This window comes from Dromiciops gliroides, chromosome 6, assembly GCF_019393635.1.
Source record: "Dromiciops gliroides isolate mDroGli1 chromosome 6, mDroGli1.pri, whole genome shotgun sequence".
Lineage (NCBI taxonomy): Eukaryota > Metazoa > Chordata > Mammalia > Microbiotheria > Microbiotheriidae > Dromiciops > Dromiciops gliroides.
The window spans coordinates 213,646,390-213,667,851 of NC_057866.1; the positions used below are offsets into that span (position 1 = coordinate 213,646,390).

Sequence of the window (21,462 nt, forward strand, 5' to 3'; positions counted from 1 at the left end):
CCCTAGGCAGTTTTCTCCTGAGCTTTAAAAACTTTAAACATGAGAAAAACTTTTTGTATAAAAATATTTCCTTTTACATATCCAGAGATTACTTTTAAAAGATGAAGTTTATTTACTTTGTTTTTCTATAGTATAAATGTCAACTATAAGTAAAGTCTAATTTTGAGTAAAATTAAACTTAGTGGGCTCTAAGGAATGAAACATTTTTAACAAGAACAGAAAATGTGGTTGCTGTGTACATATATATGTATATACATGCACATGTATACATGTATGCAGGTGCCTGCAGATGAATGTATGTATGAATCTATGTATGCATGTATGTATGTATGTTGTTTCTTTTTAGAGTTCTCTTTGTTAAGCACTTGATCTCTGGAAGTAATGACCTATGGCTGTCAGTTAGACAGAAATTGACATGCTTAATGCCAGGAGACTGACATGAGTAGACCAGACTTCAATCATATGGAGCATTATGGTTGTCTCCCTGATATATTCCATTCCTCTTTCTTAACTAATGAGTTAAAGTACTTTTGTTTGTTTGTTTGTTTTTGTTTTTCACCAATCATGCTCCCTGGGACAGACACAGGTAGATCAATATTTCTTATTCTTTTCTTGAATATTTTTTAAAAATTTAACAATCATCTTTCCTTGCATTATTATCTCTCTACCCATCATCAGATATTCTCCTACCTTAAGGAAGTCTTCTTCTGGGGACTTTTATTCCAAAAATGCTCTTGAATCATTCTGACTAATAAATTGGACTCCTCTCTTTCTGTCTCTCTGTTTCTGTCTCTCTGTCTGAGTCTGTGTCTCTCCTTCTCTCACTCTTTTTCTCTCATTCATATGTATAATGAATATATATATATTTATATATATATATACACACACAAATATATATATATATACACATACACACATGTATTTATTTCTTTTTGTGGCTAGACAGAACTAAATAGTATTAAATACTTCTTCAAAATATACTCATGAGTCAGTGATGTCAGAGTTAGGGGAGGGAGGAGGAAATAATAAAGTAAAAAAGAAAGCCAAGAAAGAATCCAAAAAAAGCAATGAAAAACAAGGTATATATTTATTACATAGGTTTTCTTGAAGTGGACATTTATTTCTTTATATTCAATCCTCTCTTATGTTCAGCCTTGGGCAACTTTTTTTTTCTTTTCTCATTTTGTATTTAAGTCTAAAATTTAAAAAAAAAAGAAGGGCAGCTAGGTGGCGCAGTGGATAGAGCACCAGCCCTAGAGGCAGGAGTATCTTAGTTCAAATCCGGCCTCAGACACTTAACACTTAATAGCTGTGCGACCCTCGGCAAGTCACTTAACCCCAATTGCCTAACTAAAAAAAAAAAAAAAGTTAATGCTCACAATTTTGTTTCAAGTTACATATTTTATTTTATATATAGTGAATATTATAGTTGAACATACTGGAAGTCCCCCAAAACTTAGTGCAGTTTTAAACTCTTAAAATTTAAAACTATGTTAAAGTTTTTAGGATATACTATATGACAACATGGCAGAGATAATATGACTTAGAGAAGAGAGAGTTGGCTATATTCTGGAATACAAGGGTAAAAGACCCACTGCTCACACTACTGCCTGTGTGATCCTATTACATCATTTAACTATCTAAGATTGTAAGGTGCAGAGAAGATGCCATCCTGCATTGGTCGAGTATTTACTCACTAGTCCTTCTGTACATCGGTGACATCCTAGGTCATGTCCTTTGATAAGAATTTAATAGAACATTGTGGAGGGTTAGTAGAAAGAGTTCTTTTCAGAAGCTACTTATTCTGATAAAAAATCAATTCCATTATATTAGGTTAAAAAAAAAACCTCTTCATTAATTCATAAATTGATTCAAAATTTATTAAACACCTACTATATGCCAGGCACTGTGCTGAACACCAGAGATATAAAAAAGAGGCAAAAGATAGTTCTTGCCCTCTAGGATCTTACAATCTCATGGGAGCAACAACATGCAAACAATATATGAATGGTAAACTATTTAAAGAATAAATATGAAATAAATTAAAGAAGAAAAGCACTGGAATTAAGGGGTTAGTGAAGGCTTTCTGTAAAAGGTGGGGTTTTAATTGGCCTTAAAGAAAGCCCAGGAAATCAGCAGTTGGAGCAAGTTAAGAAAAGGAGAGGAAATAACGTTTTGCAATCATGAGCATCAGCCAGAGAAAATTCATGAAGCCATGAAATACAGGTATCTTTTTTGATTATTTGTTTTTGATGTTTTTGTTTGTTTTGTTTTCTTGTTTGTTTGTTAGTTCATTTTGTGGAAGATCCAGGTGGCTAGTGTCACTGAATCAAATAATACATAGAGCTATTAGAAGACTGGAAAGGTAGGAGAGAGTTAAGAAGGACTTTGGATACCAAAGAATTATCTATTTGCTCCCGGAGGCAACAGAGAGCTATTGGAGTTTATTGTGTGGTGGTGGTGGCAGTGTGACATGATCAGGCCTGCATTTTAAGAAAATCACTGTATTGGCTCTATGGAGAATAGATTGGAGAGACAATTAAGGCTGACAAACCTACTTGGAGGCTATTGTAATATAAAGATATGAGGTGATTAGGACCTATATTAGAGTGGTAGCAATGTCAGAGGAGAGAGGGTATAGTCCAGAAATTATGCAAAGGTGAAATTGATAGGACTTGGCAATAGATTGGACATGGGGATTGAGAGAAAGTGAGTAATCCAGGATGACCCTTAGGTTGCAAGTCCAAGCAAATGGGAATCTGGTGTTGCCCTCTGTAATAAGAGGGAAGGGAGGAAGAAGGGGACCATTTAGGGCAAAAGATAATGATCTCTATTTTGGACATGTTGAGTTTCAGATGTCCCCTAGACATCCGACATTCAGTTTTATATGTCTCCAAGTCAATTGGAGATGAAAGATTATAAGTAAATAGAGATACTTAAGAAAGAAAGGCAAATTAGAGAATCATCAGTATAAACGTGGTCATTAAATCAATAAAAGCTAATGAGATAACTGTTTGAAGTAGTATAGAGAGAGAAGAGAAGAAAGCCCAAGAGAGAAAATGTAGAAATGCCTATGGTGAGAGGGCATGATCTGGAGGAGACAGACAGAACAGTGACCTGGAAAACCGTAGACAAGAGAGTATCAAAGAGGAGAGAGTGAACTACATTTTAAAAGGCTATAGAAAGGTCAGAGTGAATGAGGACTGAGAAAAGATCATTAGATTTTGCAACTAGGAAATCATTAGAAACTTTAGAGAGTTCAGGTTTGATGGAATAATTTCAGAAGCCAGATTGTCAGGAAATGAGAATAGAATGAGAGAGAGTAAGTGGAGGCTGTAGACAGTGTTTTTCAAGTGTTTAGTTACAAAGAGAAGAAAAGAAAGGGAACCATAGTTATCTGGGATGGAAGAGTCAAGGGAAAAGATTATCTAATTAACCCAGTTTTTACCAGTTTGTCAAAAGTCTCTTTGGCCTTACAAGACCATTAGTAGGTTAGGGATGCATGGAATGGCAAAACTGGTTGGCATACATTGATAGTAGGAAAAAAGAGGTCTTCTTGGTGTGGGTGGGGGTGGGGCAGCAGGGGTAGCAGAGCCAACATGGCAGAAGAAAGGCAGTGACTTGCATGAGCTCTTCTCAAGACTCCTCCAAATATCTTCAGATAATGCCATTAGACAATTTCTAGAGAAGTAGGACCCAAAAAGGACAATGTGAAATAATTTTCTAGCTAAAGACAACTTAGAAGGTCTAAAAGAAAGGTCTCTCACATTGGGGTGAAAGTGGAGGACAGTCCAATGCAGGTCCAACCAGTGCATTTCCATACACAGCAAACCAGTAGCAGTCCTTGGGAACCATGAGCAGCAACTATTTCTGGAACTCAGTCCACAGAGAGTAAGGGGGTCAAACAGTTGGTCAGAAGGAGATTATAGGGGTCTTTTTGCTAGCACTGAGGCAGGATTCTGTTATTTTGCCCATATTCTTATCCAAGTTACAGTCTTGGCCCCAGGCTGGGGAGGAGCACTTGTATACCAGAACTTGTAGGCACAATGGAACTGGATGCTCATAATGGCTCCAGAGCAGAAAAGCAGACTTATGGCTGCTTGTAGACCAGAGAACAGGCCAGGAGAGTGGTAAGCATACCTCTCCTTCGATCATACTACCTTGAAAATACTGTAAAGCTACAAATCTCTAGAAGTATTTCTACAAACAGCTGCACAAGCCCCCTGAAGCTTGGGACAGTACACCCTCCACCCTGGAAGCAGTGCCCCACTTTAACAAAGAGTTAAAAGTCAATAAATAGGCTGGGAAAATGAACAAAAAGGAAAAAAAAAAACAACCAAACAAAAAACCCCTCTGACCATAGGGTCAGAAAGTTTCTATGCTGGCAAGGAAGATCAAAATATACACCCAGAAGAAGATGACAAAGTGAAAGATCCTACATCAAACGCTTCTAAGATAAAAAAAAAAAATTGAGTTGGTCTCAGGCCATAGATGGGCTCAGAAAGGACTTTGAAAATAAAGTAATAGATGATGAGGAAAAAATGGGAAGAGAAATGAGAGTGATGCAAGAAAATTATGAAAAAAGTCAACAGCTTGGTAAAGGAGAAACAAAAAAATACTAAAGAAAATAACACCTTAAAACAGACTATGTGTAATGGTAAAAGAGGTAGGAAAGTAAATGAGGAAAACAATCCTGTGAAATCCAATTGGGTCAAATGGAAAACGAGGTAGAAAAGCTCACTGAAGAAAGCAACTCCTTAAAAATTAGGATTAAGATAATGGAAGCTAATGACTTTATTAGAAATCAAGAAACAATAAAACAAAACCAAAAGAACGGCAAAATAGAAGGCTATGTGAAATATCTCATTGGAAAAAACAACAGTTCTGGAAAATAGACCCAGGAGAGATAATTTTTAACAATGGGACTACTTGAAATGTATGATTAAAAAAAACAGAAAACAAAAGAGAGAGGTTATACATCATCTTCCAATAAATTTTCATGGGAAACTGCCCTGATATTCTATAACCAGAAGGTAAAATACAAATTGAAAGAGTCCACTGATCACCTCTGAAAGAGATCTCCAAATAAAATCTCCTAGGAAAATTATAGCCAAATTTCAGAGTGACTGGGTCAAGGAGCAAATATTGCAAATAGCCAGAAAGAAACAACTCAAGTATTATATGGAACCACGGTCAGGATAACACAAGATTTAGCAGCTTTTACCTTAAAGGGTCAGAGGGTTTGGAATATGATATTCCAGAGGGGGAAGAAACTGGGAGTGCAACCAAAAACCACATACCCAGCAAAACTGTATAATACTTAAGGGTAAAAAGTGGTATTCAATGAAAGAGAAGACTTTCCGACATTCTTGATAAAAAGACCTGAGCTGAATAAAACATTTGACTTTTAAATACAAGACTCAATAGAAGCATTAAAAGATAATCAGTGGGCAGATAGGTGGCACAGTGGATAGGGCACTGGCCTTGGATTCAGGAGGACCTGAGTTCAAATCTGGCCTCAAACACTTGACATTTACTAGTTGTGTTACCTTGGGAAGGTTAGTTAACCCTCATTGCCTTGCCAAAAAAAAAAAAAAGATAATCAGGAATCATAATCATAAGGGATATTAAAAGATAAAACGAAATGCTTATACATTGGAAGGGAAGATTGGGGATGTGTGGGCAAGTGAGTGAATCTTATTGTCATCAGAATTGGCTCAAAGAGGGAATAACAGACACAGTCAATTGGGTATAGAAATCTATCTTAACCCACAGAAAAGTAGGATGGGAAGAGGATAAGGGGGTGTGATAGAAGGGAAGGCAGAATCGGGGAGGGAGGTAGCCAGAAGCAAAACACTTTTGAGGAGGGACAGGGTAAAAGGAGATAGAAAATAGACTAAATGATGTGGGGAGGGAAGAGAAAGGAGGGAAATAAAGTTAGCAGTAGTAACTGTGAGAAAAAAAATTGAAGCGAGTTTTTCTGAAAAAAGACCTCATTTCTCAAACATATAGAGAACTGAGTCAAATTTATTAAAATAAGAACCATTACCCAATTGATAAATGACCAAAGGATATTAATAGTTTTCAGATGAAATAATCAATACCATCTATAGTCATATGACAAAAAAAATGCTCCAACTCACTACAGATTAGAAAGATGCAAGTCAGAACAATTCTGAGGTAATACCTCATACCTATTAGATTGGATAATAGGACAGCATAGAAAAATGACAACTTATGTAGGGGATATGGTGAAAATGCTACATTAATGTTGGTGGATTTATAAACTTAACCAAATATTCTGTAGAGCAATTTGGATAAAACCATGCATACTCTTTGACCTAACAATGCTACTACTAGGTTGGTATCCAAAAAGAGATAAAAACAAAAAAAGAAAAGTACCTATATGTACAAAATGTTTATAGCAGTTGTTTTCTGGTATAAAAGAATTTGAAATTGAGGGGTTGCCCATCGATTGAAAATGGCTGAACAAATTGTGGTATTTGACCATGATGTAAACTATTGTGCTATAAGAAATAATGAGCAGGATGCTCTAAGAAAAACCTGGAAAGGGGAACCCAGGTGGCACAGTGGATAGAGCACTGGCCCTGGAGTCAGGAGGACCTGAGTTCAAATCCAGCCTCAGACACTTAACACTTACAGCTGTGTGACCCTGGGCAAGTCACTTAACCCCAATTGCCTCACCAAAAAACCCCCAAAACCTGGAAAGACTTACATGAGCTAAAGCAAAGTGAAATGTACTGCTTATAAAGTAACAGCAAAATCATAAGATGATCAGATTTGAATGACTTGGCTATTCTCAGCAATACAATGATCCAAGATAACTCTGAAGGACTTAATATACTATCTATCCCCAATGAAAGAAATGATGGTGTCTGAATACAGATTGAAGCATATTTTTTAACTTTATTTTTCTTTAGATTTTTAGTCTGTTTTCTTATACAAACTAATATGGAGAGGTTTTGCATGACTACACATGTGTAACTTATATTGAATTGCTTGCCTCTTTCTAAGGGGTGGTAGGGAGGAAGGAAGGAAAAGAATTTATAACACAAAGTTTCAAAATTGATGTTAAAATTGTTTTTACATGTAATTGGGGAAAATATAATTGTAAATTTTTAAAAAATTAAAAAAACAAAAAGTCCTCTTCTTTGTGGATCTTCGATTAGAACAATATTTCATCTTCAAAAGTAAGTTCGTACTAACATCTAGAAATAGTTTTAAGATAGTATTATTTTTTTTTTCAGTTAGTGGTCTGCATTCGTTAGGTACAAACATTTATAAAGTCATGTTTGTGATTCATCCCTAGAGTAATTTTGCTAATCATTAATTTTGAAATTCAGAGTTGATTTACTTTTCATACAAACATGAGTATGAAGCTCCACCAGTCATATTTTGATGCCTCATTATGATTGCAGTATGATCCTTGGGCTCTCAAATACTAGTGCGACACAAGCTCTAGTTTATCCTATTGCTATCAAGTAAGGTCACAATGATAGACTCTTTAGTCAAAGGACCAACCTGGATAAATTCAAAAAGGCTTATCAACTTTATCTTACATAATGTTTATATTTAAGAACTTTTAAAAAGGGTTTTCTGAAGTTGATATAATTGACTTGCCAGAACCCTATCTTCTCTATTCACTACTCATTGGACAATATTTTCTCATGTATCTACCTCTTTCTAATATATCCACATTTGTGTTGAGTGCCAAGAGATTTCGATTTACAATAGTGCATGTTAATATACGACAACCTTGGGAAAGCTTCACTTCAATTCCCAGGGTCTTTTTGACATAATTTTCTGAGAAGGCATGAGACAGTTATCTCTGATTTAAACCACTATTTAAACCACTCCATCTGTGGGCCAGTGTTTTTCAAGTAGTCAATTTATGATACCTTGTGGGATTTTTTTTTCAGCCAACCTCCTCTGAACACTGTATATCAAACAGCTCTGTGGTTTAAAAGGAACTTGTTGGCATTCAGTGCATCGTAGTACCATTTTTAATGGTGAGCAAAGCCAACATGAAGTTTGTTGGGGTTTTTGTGGAGAAAAAATAAAAGGACATATCCTTAAAAATGAATACATATAAGGGGCGGCTAGGTGGCACATTGGATAGAGCACTGGCCCTGGAGTCAGGAGGACCTGAGTTCAAATCCAGCCTCAGCCACCTAACACTTACTAGCTGTTTGACCCTAGGCAAGTTGCTTAACCCCAACTGCCTCACCAAAAAAAAAAATGAATACAGATAGAAGATATATAATAGGAAGATCTGGAATAATCACTCAAGCATTTCACTGCTTAATAGGAGATGGATACTTAAAACCTTCAGGGTGTGTGCTGCTGCTTTATTCAACTGGCCAATGATTTATCTAAGTGGTAAAGATAAAGTGTCAAGTGCATTGTGTTATCAACTTCTAGCCTATGAAACGGCAAAAATGGTATAGTGGATAGAAGACTTGGAATCAGGAAGATCTGGGTTCAAATCTCACCTCTGACATTTAGTACTGCTGTGACCCACAGCTCATTTATTTATAAAATGACAGTAATCACTATTGGACCTACCTAGATGTCTGATAGTTAAATGAGATAATGCATAGAATTTTTTTAATTTTGAAATTTTCAGTCACTCAGCAGGCATTTATTAAGCACTTACTATGTTCTAGTAATCATGCTTAGTGCTATGGATACAAAGGAAGGCAAAAACATGGTCACTGCCCTCAAGGAGCTCACATTCTAATTGGGATGACTATGTGAATTACTATGTACATATAAGACATATAGTGTAAAAAGAAGATGATTTCAAAGGGAATGGTAATATCAGATATAATTGTTAGTTTTAATAGAAATACCCATAATGGCATTAGATATTACTCCTGCTTTTTGTTTAGTGATCGTCAATAAACCAGAAAATGAGGGTGGGAGAATGGCACCAAACAATTCATAGTATTATAATATTAATTTCTAAACTTCAGTAATATCTGAACACAGGGAATTTATTCTTTAAGTAATGGGCAATATTCATTGACCATTGACTTAATTATCATTTTTTTTTTAGTGAGGCAAATGGGGTTAAGTGACTTGCCCAGCTAGTAACACAGCTAGTAAGTGTTAAGTGTCTGAGGCTGGGTTTGAACTCAGGGTTTGAACACTTGACTCCAAGGCCAATGCCCTATCCACTGTGCCACCTAGCTGCCCCAATTGACTTAATTATTAAGGAAATCAAAGTTTTGTTCCCTCTCAATTTGAAATTTGTAGACTATATTTCCCTCCTCAACTGGCATAAGTAATTCTTAAAACTATTCAAATTACAGTATCTATAGTATTTTTTATAATCCTTGAACCAAAGTGTACTGTAATGTCTAAGTCAAAGTAACAGAATATAGCATATGCCGGTGGAAGAAAGAGACATGAAGATCTGTTATGATCTGTTCTTCACTTATTCTACTCAGTTTCAAGTCCAATCCAAGCAGTGTTTCATAAAATCACAGAAATTTAGAGTATGAAATGAAGTCAACAGTCATCTAATCCAGTTTATCCAACAAAGAATCCCCACTAAAATATATCCCAACAGTTTTCACCAGCCTCTACTCAAAGATCTCCAAAGTGGGGGGAGGGGAAACAGACTAATTCTCATGACAAGAAGGTTAGGAAAACTTGACAGTCAGAGAGTGGTAGCAAAATACCATGGCTGTTTGCTGACAAAAGGTATAAGGCAATGTTGTATTTGTCTTCACTCACCAATAAGAACAACTTATGTCCAGTGTTGATTTATAGAGCTCTGTGCATTAGGACACCCCAAGATGAGTATGTGGTTTCTAGAAGTCCAGGTTCAGATGGTCTCTGTTAAGCATGAGGAGAAGGGTACAGAGTAGATGATAAGTTATTATTTCTGTTATCTTTCTTTTAATTATAATTATCTTGCCTCATTAGCATTTACATAAAGCTTAAAGTTTTTTAAAACTCCATACATATTTTTTATTATCATTATTTGATTTAGACAACAACCATGTGTGGTAGTTTCCATTTTTATTTTCCTGAAATTAATCAAAATATGCTACTTTGCAACTTCAATATATGTCTTCTGGTTCTGTTTATTGGGGTCAAGGAGAAAAAAAAAGTCTATTTCCTCCTTCAAAGAACAACTCTTTTCATACTTGAATACAGTTTTTATTTGCATTCCTCTCTGTCAACTTTCTCCAAAGTAACCATGAACATTTCCTTCAAATGATCGTTACATGTCATAAACTCAAGACATCCATCATTATGGTTGCCTTCCTCTGGACATTCTACAACTTAATATGGCCCATCTTAAAGTAATTTAACTATAATTAAATGCCATGTCTCAAAAGGAAGTCTGATAGTCACAGAGTATAGTGTGGTTATCACTTACTAGTGCAGACCAAAAATTGCATTAGCCTTTAGGCCTACCTCATATCTCATCTTTTCCTTAGAACAACTATTTTTTCCATCTTATATTAAGGGTGGTGAATTTTTGTACCCAAATATAAGATTTTATAATTACTCCTATGGAATTTTATCTTACTAGATTTTATATGATGCTCTGGCTTGTCTGGATTCCTTTAGAGCTTGACTCAGTCATCCAGTGTGTTGTTTATTGCTCCCAGTTTTGTGCCATCTACAAAATTCATGAGTAAAGCATTTCCAGGCTTTGAATGCTATATGAATATTACCCATCAGTAATTGTAGAAGGCAACTATATCTCACAGTAGATTTGGAAGTATTGCATTCAAATTCTGCTCTTACTAGATGGATAACTATTAACTAATCACTTATCCCCTCTTACTTTCAGATTTCTTATTTATGAAATGAGGATAACAATAGAACCTAACCCAACCTGGATGTTTTAAGGATTAAATAATATTTTATACATTCATCTGTTTACAATATTCAAGTTCTATAAAAATGCTAGGTCATGATAAACACCATAATGAAGATGATGATTTTGGTGGTGATGATGATGATAACGAAGCTGATGATCTGCTCTTCTCTTGTACTCTTTTCCTAGGGATTCTGTGGACCTTGACCTCCAGAGACCACACCTCAATCCCTGCTCTTTATTCCTCAGAAGTTTGTAAGCTCATCCAGGGTCTGAGATTTCTTGTTTTGTGGGTGAGTGAGTGATTTGTGAGTTAATGTAAATAACAACTTATTATTACACTTACAAGTTACTTTGCACTTCATATAATTTGTAACTTACCCTTGGTGACTAGATATAATTAAGACATATAGGTAGCACAGTCGATAGAGAGCTGTATTGGAAGACCTTAGTTCGAACCTCTCACCTGACCCTGGGCCATTCACTGGACCTCTCTCAGCATCAAAGTCATCACATATGAAATAATCATGGTGATATCGCCTACCTCTCAGGGTTATTGTGATGATAAAATAAAATAATATTTGTAAATTACTTCTCAAAGCTTAAAACACTATATACCTGGTAGCTATTATTATATCCAAGACTCATTAGTATTTATTTTCTTTTTTCTTTTCTTTCTTTTTTTTTTGCGGGGCAATGCGGGTTAAGTGACTTGCTCAGGGTCACACAGCATTAAATGTCAAGTGTTTGAGGCTGAATTTGAACTCAGGTCCTCCTGAATCCAGGGCCAGTGCTTTATCCACTGTCCCACCTAGCTACCCCACATTTATTTTCAAAAGGGTAAATGCCAAACAAGGATATATGAGGAGGTCTATACAATCTCTCATTGTCCTTCCTTTGTTTTCTCCCAGGGGTTAATTTCTAATGAGGAAGGCAGCATAGTATACTCCCAATAGGTCAGATGTTAGAAGAATGGAAGACTTGATTTCATGCCATGACTCTAACACATACTGAGCAAATCACTTAACTCTCAATGTGGTAGCATTTTTATATTAATTTCAGAGAAGTTGTTAATCTCCAGTGGTGATGAGGGAGAGGGAAGGAACAGAAATTCTTTACATGCATGAAATTACTGCTCTAGACCAAGGGGGATGTCTTAATTCATTCGATGTGAATTGCTACATAAATAACCCCCCCCCAATTAAATTATATAATTTATATCCAAGCAATCAGATTCCTTAATTAATCTTTGGCTCTAAAATGATGAGTCTCTTTGGATTCTGTGGCTTCCTAATTCTCTCTGGATTTTACACTTTTCACTCCAACTTACCCTCCCTACATTTATAGTATCCTTTTCTTCCAGGGCTCTCTGAGGAGTTGTAGTTGTACTGAGTCTTCATTTTGCTGGAAGGTAAGACATCAATCATGGCCTGAACTGGTGTCATATGTATTATCCTGGATGCCTTTTCCACTGGAAAATAAATAGCAGCATAGAGTGGTGCATGGGACCTGGGGTCTAGTCTTGGCTCTGTCAATAAATAGCTTGGTAGCTCTGGTAAATTCACAATCTCTTTTGCCAATTGCCTTATCAGAAAAATGTGGGTAATAATTTTGATGCTAGCCATAGGGAATAAAACAAATATGCACATGCACATACACACAGGGGATGGAAACAAATTGAAGAAATAGAAAAAAAATAAGATGAAGAAGAAAATGATTATAGCAGAGGGGGAAAATTAAAGATGCTATAGATAGTAGAACAGAGCTGGATGAACTTGGACAAGAATTCCTTTTCTTCATTGCAAGGAAGATCACAAGGATTTGAAGATAAAATATTTTCATACTTGCAAATTTTAAAACAAAACAAAGCAAACAAACCATTTTACAAAAGCAAGTTATCTATTAAAAATACTGTAGCAAAGGGATACCCCTAGCATGTTCTCCTCCCAAATAGTATCTAAAGTGGACGGATTCCAAAAAACTTGACTTTGAATCATGCCCTTAGAAATTGCTAAGTGGACAAGCACCACACCATCTTTGAACTTCAGTTTCCTCATGTGTAAAATATTGATAATTATAGCACCTATTTGATAGTGTTGCTGTGACAATTGAATGAACTAATAGATATAAAGACCTTTACAGGACTACATAAATGGTATCTATTATTAATAATATGACAGTCCATAAGCCAAGTAAGTGCCAATTTTGATACATATTAGCTCCATGATACATACTTACTTATTCAGTTCTCCAACCAGCTTTCTAAGACCAGAACTTATGAAGTTGGCAAATACCTACATTGGTACATGGAATTCCATATGCCACACAAATCACAGTGCTCAACACATCCCTCCCCTCACCAAAAACAAGCAAACAAATAAATTTAAAAAATTAAAAAGCAAAAAAACCAACCAAACAAAACCCAGATAGATAAGGATCTAAACAATTTTCTCCTCTCCAGCTTTTGATTTTTTTTTCTGGTTGATTATTCCTAAGCAATATAGTAATTCTTATAATTCTCCTGACACCTAGGATTAATTGGCTCTTATTTTTTGATCCTATAAACTTCTTGGCCAAATCTCCTAATGACATTCAGGGTGATGATGCTAAGGTGGAGATATCAATTAACAGATCCTTTATTTATAGACTGCTCACATTAAAAAGCACAGAAAGAGAAAAAGTGGAATATTTCAGCTCTCCATCTTCTATAAGGTAATGTGTTTAATGCTTTAAGGTTAAAGGGACTTGTTGGAAGGAAATGTTTTCCAGGGACAGTGTGTCCAGGAAGTGGTATCCTTTCAGATGGAAAACAGAAGCTTCTGATAATTGTGGCTTCAGGAAAACATTTATGTATCAGGGGAGGAAAATATCATCACAGGGAATTCAGCTTAGTTAGCAGGGCTGCTGCTCACTAACATGGGCTATTTCTTCTCTGAACTGTTGGCAGAAAACCCCTGCTGTCACCCAGATGTTCTCTCCCTAACAGTAAAATACTGACAGGGCAGTAACGTTGCAGACATCTCTGGGAGTGTAAATTTCCCTTCTTGCTTAGAACCACATACTTGGGATTTGGGTTTAGTGAGAGCTTGTACCCAGAGGCTATTTCCTATTTCCTGGCAGGAATGCAGAGATCTGCTTTTCTGCCTTTTACTAAAATCACATGGGAAGGAATTTGAAGGTACCTCAAGAGATTTTTGCCCCACACTAATTTTTCAAAGCGTGCTAAAAGTTTACATTCCTATATAGCATCTTTGGTAAATTGAGATGGTCACAAAGATGCATAGTTATGGAGAAAGTTGTTTGTAAAATTCTTTGGAACCCTTTCAAAGGTAATCAGGGACTTGGAGGGAATGGTGAAGAGGACATTTTCATCTTTGTAGCTCTCATAGAATGAGCCAGTGTTTTAAATAGAGATGGTATACGAATATGGGAGGGAGACACAAAAGATGGGGACAGGACAGGGGTGGGGGGGGAAGAAGATCTTAAATGTATCAGAAATTTAATGAGCTTATTTCTTGACTCAATGATGTATACATCCCTAAGTTATAATATTCATATCTGGGAACCCTTGGAGTTACCACTGGGTACACCTTTATTTAAATGGAACATAGGTTGGGTACTATCCTAAGCTTACATAAAGGATGTTATACTATAGAAGGAAGCAGTAACTACTAAATCCAAAGAGTCATTTAAGGGAATTTAAAGTTCCTTTCATTCTCAAGAAATTACTAGAAATGTGAAATTGAGAATCTCCTGAAAAGATTCCTAGCCTTCCTACAGGGTCCATGCAATCTTTTATCTTTATTCTCATTTCTCCTTTTCTTTCCCTTATTTCCTTCTGGAATTTTTCATCATCCCCTTTTCTTTCAGTTTGATAGATATATGGATTGGCTGAAAGATGGTTGTGAAGTTGGAGGTGATAGATAGATAGATAGATAGATAGATAGATAGATAGATAGATAGATAGATAGATAGATAGATAGATAGATACACAGACAGAAGGAAAGGTAGATACATAGATATAAATAGATGAGACAGGTAGATAGAAATAGAAGGGTAGATAGATGATAAGTGGATGAATGGAAGGATGGAAGAAGGGAGGATGGGGAGAGAGAGAGAGAGAGAGATTGAGATAGTCTCTTCCTGTATTTGTATTTGTTTGATTTTACCTGACTTAGCTGTCTCTATAAAGCAACAGATAATTCCAAAATCATGAAAATGGGAAATAAAAACCAAAATACAAGGATATAAAAGAATACTAATAAAAGAACTAGAAGAAAAGTCATTAAAGTGGCACTTTAATAGATTACATGAGGAAATCAAAAGATAGATAAATTTAAAAGTGTTAGATAGGAAACTCAACCTAACACACAGCTAATAATAAAGGAACACAACTAAGTGTGGAAATCCAAATGGTTGCCTCAAAAGAAATAATCAGAAGAGATGAATGAAATAAACCAAAAAACTATAAGGAAAAAAATGCAAAACATGTGGTTTTCATCATTTTCTCATATTTGTATGTGTATGTGTGTATATATGCATATATGTATATCTATACATGTAAAATCATATTAATATTTTGGAAAGTTTTATTGACAACTTTTGCTGTAATATCTCAGTAGTTTCTGGATATTTATATTCTCTTTCTCCTCCAGGAACTGAATCCTCCCATGTAACAAATAAAAACAAATAAAAAATACCTGATAGAATAGAGCAAGTGGGGGCAGCTAGGTGGCACAGTGGATAAAGCAGTAGCCCTGTATTCAGGAGAGCCTGAGTTCAAATTCAGCCTCAGACACTTGACACTTACTAGCTATGTGACCCTACGCAAGTCACTTAACCCTTATTGCCCATCCCTCACCCCCCAAAAAATACTGGCTAGAATAAAGGAAGTTTATGTATATAACAATATCCAAACATTTACCCCTTCAATGTGTGTGTGCTTTTCATTCATACTACGGTACTCATATATTCTTTGCATTTTGCTTAATTCATTCTCCCTTACTTCACATATGCTTCCCTATTATTCTTTGTATCTTATTGTTCATAATTACTTAGCAATGTTACAATGATATCATACCAAACTTGTAAACATTTAGTCAGTCCTCAATGAATATTTTTTTCCAGTTCTTTGATATCACCAAATAGTGAGCTAGGTGGAACAGTAGATAGAGCACTGGACTTGGAGTCAAGAATACTCATCTGTGAGAGTTCAAATCCAGCCTCAGATGCTGATTGTATAACCCTGGGCAAGTCATTTTACCCTGATTGCCTCTGTTTCCCACCTGTAAAATGAACTACGGAAGGAAATGGCAAACCATTCTAATATCTTTGCTAAGAAAACCACTAAATGGAGGTCACAGAAACTCAGAAATAACTGAAACAACTGAACAAAAAAACCAACAATGAATCTTTTGCTAAAAATAGGACCTCTTTTCCTTCTTTGACCTATTTGGAGTATGTACATAGTGCTGAAATTTCTCATTCAATGGCTAAGAAAAAATTAATTACTTTTGATTTTTATTTCTCTTATTATTAGTGACAGGGAGAAATCTATCATATTATTAATAAGATTGAATGTTATACTTGTTCTGTTTTTAAATTATTATTTTATTCTCTCTCCCAATTATATGTAAAAACAATTTGAAATGTTTATTTTTAAAACTTTGAGTTCCAAATTCTCTCTCTCTCAAGAGTTTTATGCAGCTATTTTTTTTTTTTTTAGTGAGGCAATTGGGGCTAAGTGACTTGCCCAGGGTCACACAGCTAGTAAGTGTTATGTGTCTGAGGCCAGATTTGAACTCAGGTACTCCTGACTCCAGGGCCGGTGCTCTATCCACTGCGCCACCTAGCTGCCCCTATGCAGCTATTTTTTTTTTTTAACTTTTTTTTTTTTTTTAAGTGAGGCAATTGGGGTTAAGTGACTTGCCCAGGGTCACACAGCCAGTAAGTGTTAAGTGTCCGAGGCCGGATTTGAACTCAGGTACTCCTGACTCCAGGGCCGGTGCTCTATCCACTGCGCCACCTAGCTGCCCCTTATGCAGCTATTTTTAAAGATACTTCTATGGACTTTTAAGTTGTAAGTTCTTCCAAGGTGGTTATGATCTAAGAAGAGGTGTGTTTTCTAATCTCCTGACCTACCCTCTGATCTGTGAGCTACCAGAAGCATTCTTTTCTGTCCTGGAACTGTGATGACAGTCTCTGCTCCACTATGGGCTCAAGCTCTGGTTTGCTAGTGCTCCTTCTTGCCCTGGGATTGCCACCCACACTGCAACCCAGATCTGTGTATGAGCAAAGCAATAGAATCCTGCCCCAAGTGACAGCAAAGAAACCCCTATAACGTCCTCCTGATCAATTGTTCAACTCCTTTACTGTCTAGGCTCTGGAAGCAGCCACTGCCACTGCAGATGGCTCTCAAGGCTACTGGAGTCTGATCTGCTCTGTTGCAGCCTTCATTAGACTGTGCTTCACTCTCATCCAGGTGCAACAGACGTTTCCTGATGACGTTCTAAATTTTTTTTTGGTCTGAAAAATTATTTCACACTCTATCTTTTTCTGGGTTCTGCCACTTCAAGAATTGATGTATGGGGGCAGCTAGGTGGCACAGTGGATAGAGCACCGGCTCTGGATTCAGGAGTACCTGAGTTCAAATCTGGCCTTAGACACTTAACACTTACTAGCTGTGTGACCCTGGGCAAGTCACTTAACCCCAATTGCCTCACTAAAAAAAAAAAAAAAACAATTGATGTATGGGATTATTGAAAGGTATTTAGTGGGTTTGGGGGAGAGCTGAGACAAGTAGATTCCTTTTTTCTACTATCTTGCCTCTGCCTCTCTGCAATTTTTTTTTTTAGAAACCTGTTTTTAAATGGTTTGATATCCTTTGACAACTTGATTTGAAGGGAAACATGTACTGATCTTACATATCTGTGTCAAGTACCTAGAGATCTTGAATATCACATACTTTTCAAAAATAATTGACAATCCCCCATACCCCCAAATATCAATATATCTTGTTATTCTTGATACATTATTTTTGTTCATTCATATATCTTGAATTGGATAAAAAAGAAACTATTTGTTTGCCTTTTTATCTCATCTAGTCCTCATTAGATTAATGATTCTCCCCTTGTCATTTATGTGAAAGTAACTAGATCACTTTTTTCTATTTTCACTTTTTTTTGTTTGTTTATTGTGGCATGTAGTGTAAGATATTCTAAATTTAATTTCTGTCAAGCTTCTTTTCACACAAGTTTTTTTCCCCACACAAGTTCATATAAAAAAGGGAGCTTCTCTCTGAGTAGTTTACAGTTTTAGTTTTATTAAAGAGTGGATTATTGCCATTTTGGTTTCTGATTTTTGTTTATTTAGTCTGATCTATCTTTTAAACTCACTTTTTTTAAAACAGCCGAATAAAGTTTGGATGATTGCTATTTTATAAAATAACTTAAAGTTCAAATGCCTGTATTCATTTTAATTTTCTCTGTCAGATTCTAGAACTTTTGAAATGAATTTCATTTTTGTTTTGTAGAACTTTTTATATATCCTGTGTGAAATAAGGTCTAATGGAGTAATATGGTCAGATCTGTGTTTTAGGATTGTTAACATTGGCAGCTGTGTAGAGAATGAGTTCCTAAAGATGGTGAAAGGATGAAGGAGATATTGTGTTGGGAACTGAGCTAGAATGACATGTTAAATAAAAGGAGATTTAGTTATTTACTGAGATTGTAGAATTAAGCAGCCATAGTGTCTGGACATATTTAGTGAAGGTTTGAATTGAACTGCATTGCTTTGCATGAAGATGTTAGCATAATTGGATTCTAAAGTTCTAGCACCTATTTTAAAGATTAAAGATATTGGAGTGTGGTCATAGGTGTCCCCACCTATAAAGTGAATTTTAGTCACTGACTGATCATATCTCTGAACTTGTCATTTCTCCTTTATTTTTCTTTCTTTCTTTCTTTCTTTCTTTCTTTCTTTCTTTCTTTCTTTCTTTCTTTCTTTCTTTCTTTCTTTCTTTCTTTTTTTTTTTAGCAGTTATCTAATTTATTTAGGCATAAGCCTTCAAAAAGTCGATGCCACAGCACAACACTTCTCATGAGTGGAGTGCTCACCACTTGTCCAAGGGGCCCTGGCTGGGGATATACTTAACCCCACAGCCATCAGGAATGAGATGCTTCTTAGCTATCATATCCTCAAACTGATCAGCATTGAACTTGGTGAAACCCCACTTCTTGGAGACCTAGATCTTCTGGCGGCCAGGGAACTTGAATTTGGCTCTCAGCAAAGCTTCAATCACATGTTCTTTATTCTGGAACTTGGTTCAAATTGACATGATAACTTGGCCAATGTGTACATGGGCTGCAGTGCCCTGGGGCTTCCCAAAGATACCCCGTATGCCAGTCTGGAGCCTATCAGCCCCAGTACATGATAACATCTTATTGATGCAGATGACATAAAAAAGATGCAGGCTCACATGGATATGAAAGACATCCTTGCCACAACTCTTCACCATATACTTGTTGGCACAGAACCAAGCGGCCTCCATGAATTCTGATGATAGCTGCTCATATTCATCTGATACCATATGGCCACACAGTGTAAATTCAACCACTTTGGCTTTCTTTCTACCAAGATTGAAGATTCAGATCTTGGCATCAGGAACTCCCCTGCAGAAACAGAACTTTGGGTATGGCTTATTTTTACAGTACCTATAATAGCAGGCAGGATGACGGCCCATGGCGCCAGTGCTGGTGCTAGCAGAGACTGGGTCTCCCCACAGGGAAAGGGGTGAACTTGTCATTTCTAGGAGAAATCCTTCCTTTGATGTCACCATTTCCTCCCTAATGTTCTCTCTCTCATTTAAAACTCCTGTTTCATAGTTACGTAATATGTACAAATTAAAAAATCAAATAATCAATGAATATTTATTGAGAAACAACTATGTTCTAGGTTCTGAATGAAAGAGAAAACAAACCATTTCCTTCCCTGGAAGAGGTTCATTGGCAGAGGCAACAACAATTTAAAGTGATTGTCAGGGTCAAATTTAATATATGGAGAGTTAATTGGGTGGCTCGCTGAAATATTGGGGTCCCAGAAATAATGAGGAACCTCTAGGTTTGAAGCTACCTCCCCTCCAAACTTCCTTTTTAGATATTTCTCCCAGACCAATAAGAAAAGAGCCTAACAGCCTCTTTTCCGCAAATGAATCAGGTTTTATTAATGGGAATAAAGTAAATAGCAAAGATGAAATTAATATAAATCAAAGACAAGGGAATAGGGGGAAAGAAATACGGATAATTCTCCTAGCTCTAACCTAAGTCTATACAATCCCCAAATGTGCTTCCAGTTCAACTAATTCAAAAGAGCAGAGTTTGTATTTTAACTCACCACCTGGAGCTTGTAGCTTCAATGGAAAGAACAGCTTACAGCCAGGCTTGAATGACTCTTCTGCTGCTGCTCCTGCTTGCACCACCAGGAGGCAAGACAACTCCACCATAGCAGCAAGCACCCCTCAGCAAACGTTTAATCTTCCTCCCCCAAGACGGGAGGTTCTTCAAAAACTGCCTATGGAGAGTGGTTTCTCCTTCTGACCTCAGCAGCATAGGTCACTTCAGGGCAGGCCCGGTGTGGCCCCTCCCAATTAGTCAGCAAAATTCCAATAATTTTACCAAACAATTTTGTTTTGATGGGGTGGGGAGGGGGATGGGACTGAATTACATAGATGATTGAGACTCATAATACTCAGTACCTTCCCTCTTCCACTTCTGGAAAGAAGAGATATGTGCCAGGGTTTTTGTTGTTGTTGTTGAGTTTTTTGTTTGTTTGTTTTGTTTGTTTTTTGCAGGGCAATGAGGGTTAAATGACTTGCCCAGGGTCACAAAGCTAGCTAAGTGTCAATTGTCTGAGGCCAGATTTGAACTCAAGTATTCCTGAATCCAGGGCCGGTGCTTTATCCACTACACCACGTAGCTGCCCCTGTGGCAGGTTTTAAAGACTCTAGAATTATTGAATTTTATCAATAAGTGGCAAGAGATACTTATTTAAGATAACAGCTACAAAGAAATTCTCTCTGTTACATCCTTGATAAGTGACCATTTAGTATCTGCATGAAAATCTCCAGTGACAGAGGTGTATAATATTGTATATCAGCCAATTCTGCCTTCTCCTTGTTTGGAATGTTTTTCTTTCCTTTTATTTCTTTTGAGTTAGAATCTCCCCTTTTAAAATTTACTGCCAATTTACAATGCAAGAGGATTCATGATGGAAAATGCTCTCCACATCCAGAAAAAGGGAACTGTGGATTGACCCACATTATTTCCACATTTTTTTCTTTTCTGAGAATTTTCCCATTTGTTCTGAATCTTTCACATTCCGCAACTTATGCAGACATATGTTTAACATGATTTTTTATATATAACCTATATCAGATTGCTGTTTGTCTTTGGGAGGGGGAAGGGAAGGAAGAGAAACTATCTTTACGTGTAACTGGAATATACTATTAAGATTGGGAAAAATATTAAAAAGTTTTAAAAAAATAATTACTTCTGGAATTTAAAAAATTATTACTCAAGTTTTTGTTAAGAATGTATTTATGCCTT

General features: G+C 36.3%; 1 pseudogene; it reads right to left on the reverse strand.

Annotated features, from left to right (window-relative positions):
- Positions 1–18,956: 18,956 nt before the first annotated feature.
- On the reverse strand, positions 18,957–19,601 carry LOC122733026 (annotated as a pseudogene).
- Between the last annotated feature and the right edge of the window lie 1,861 nt (positions 19,602–21,462).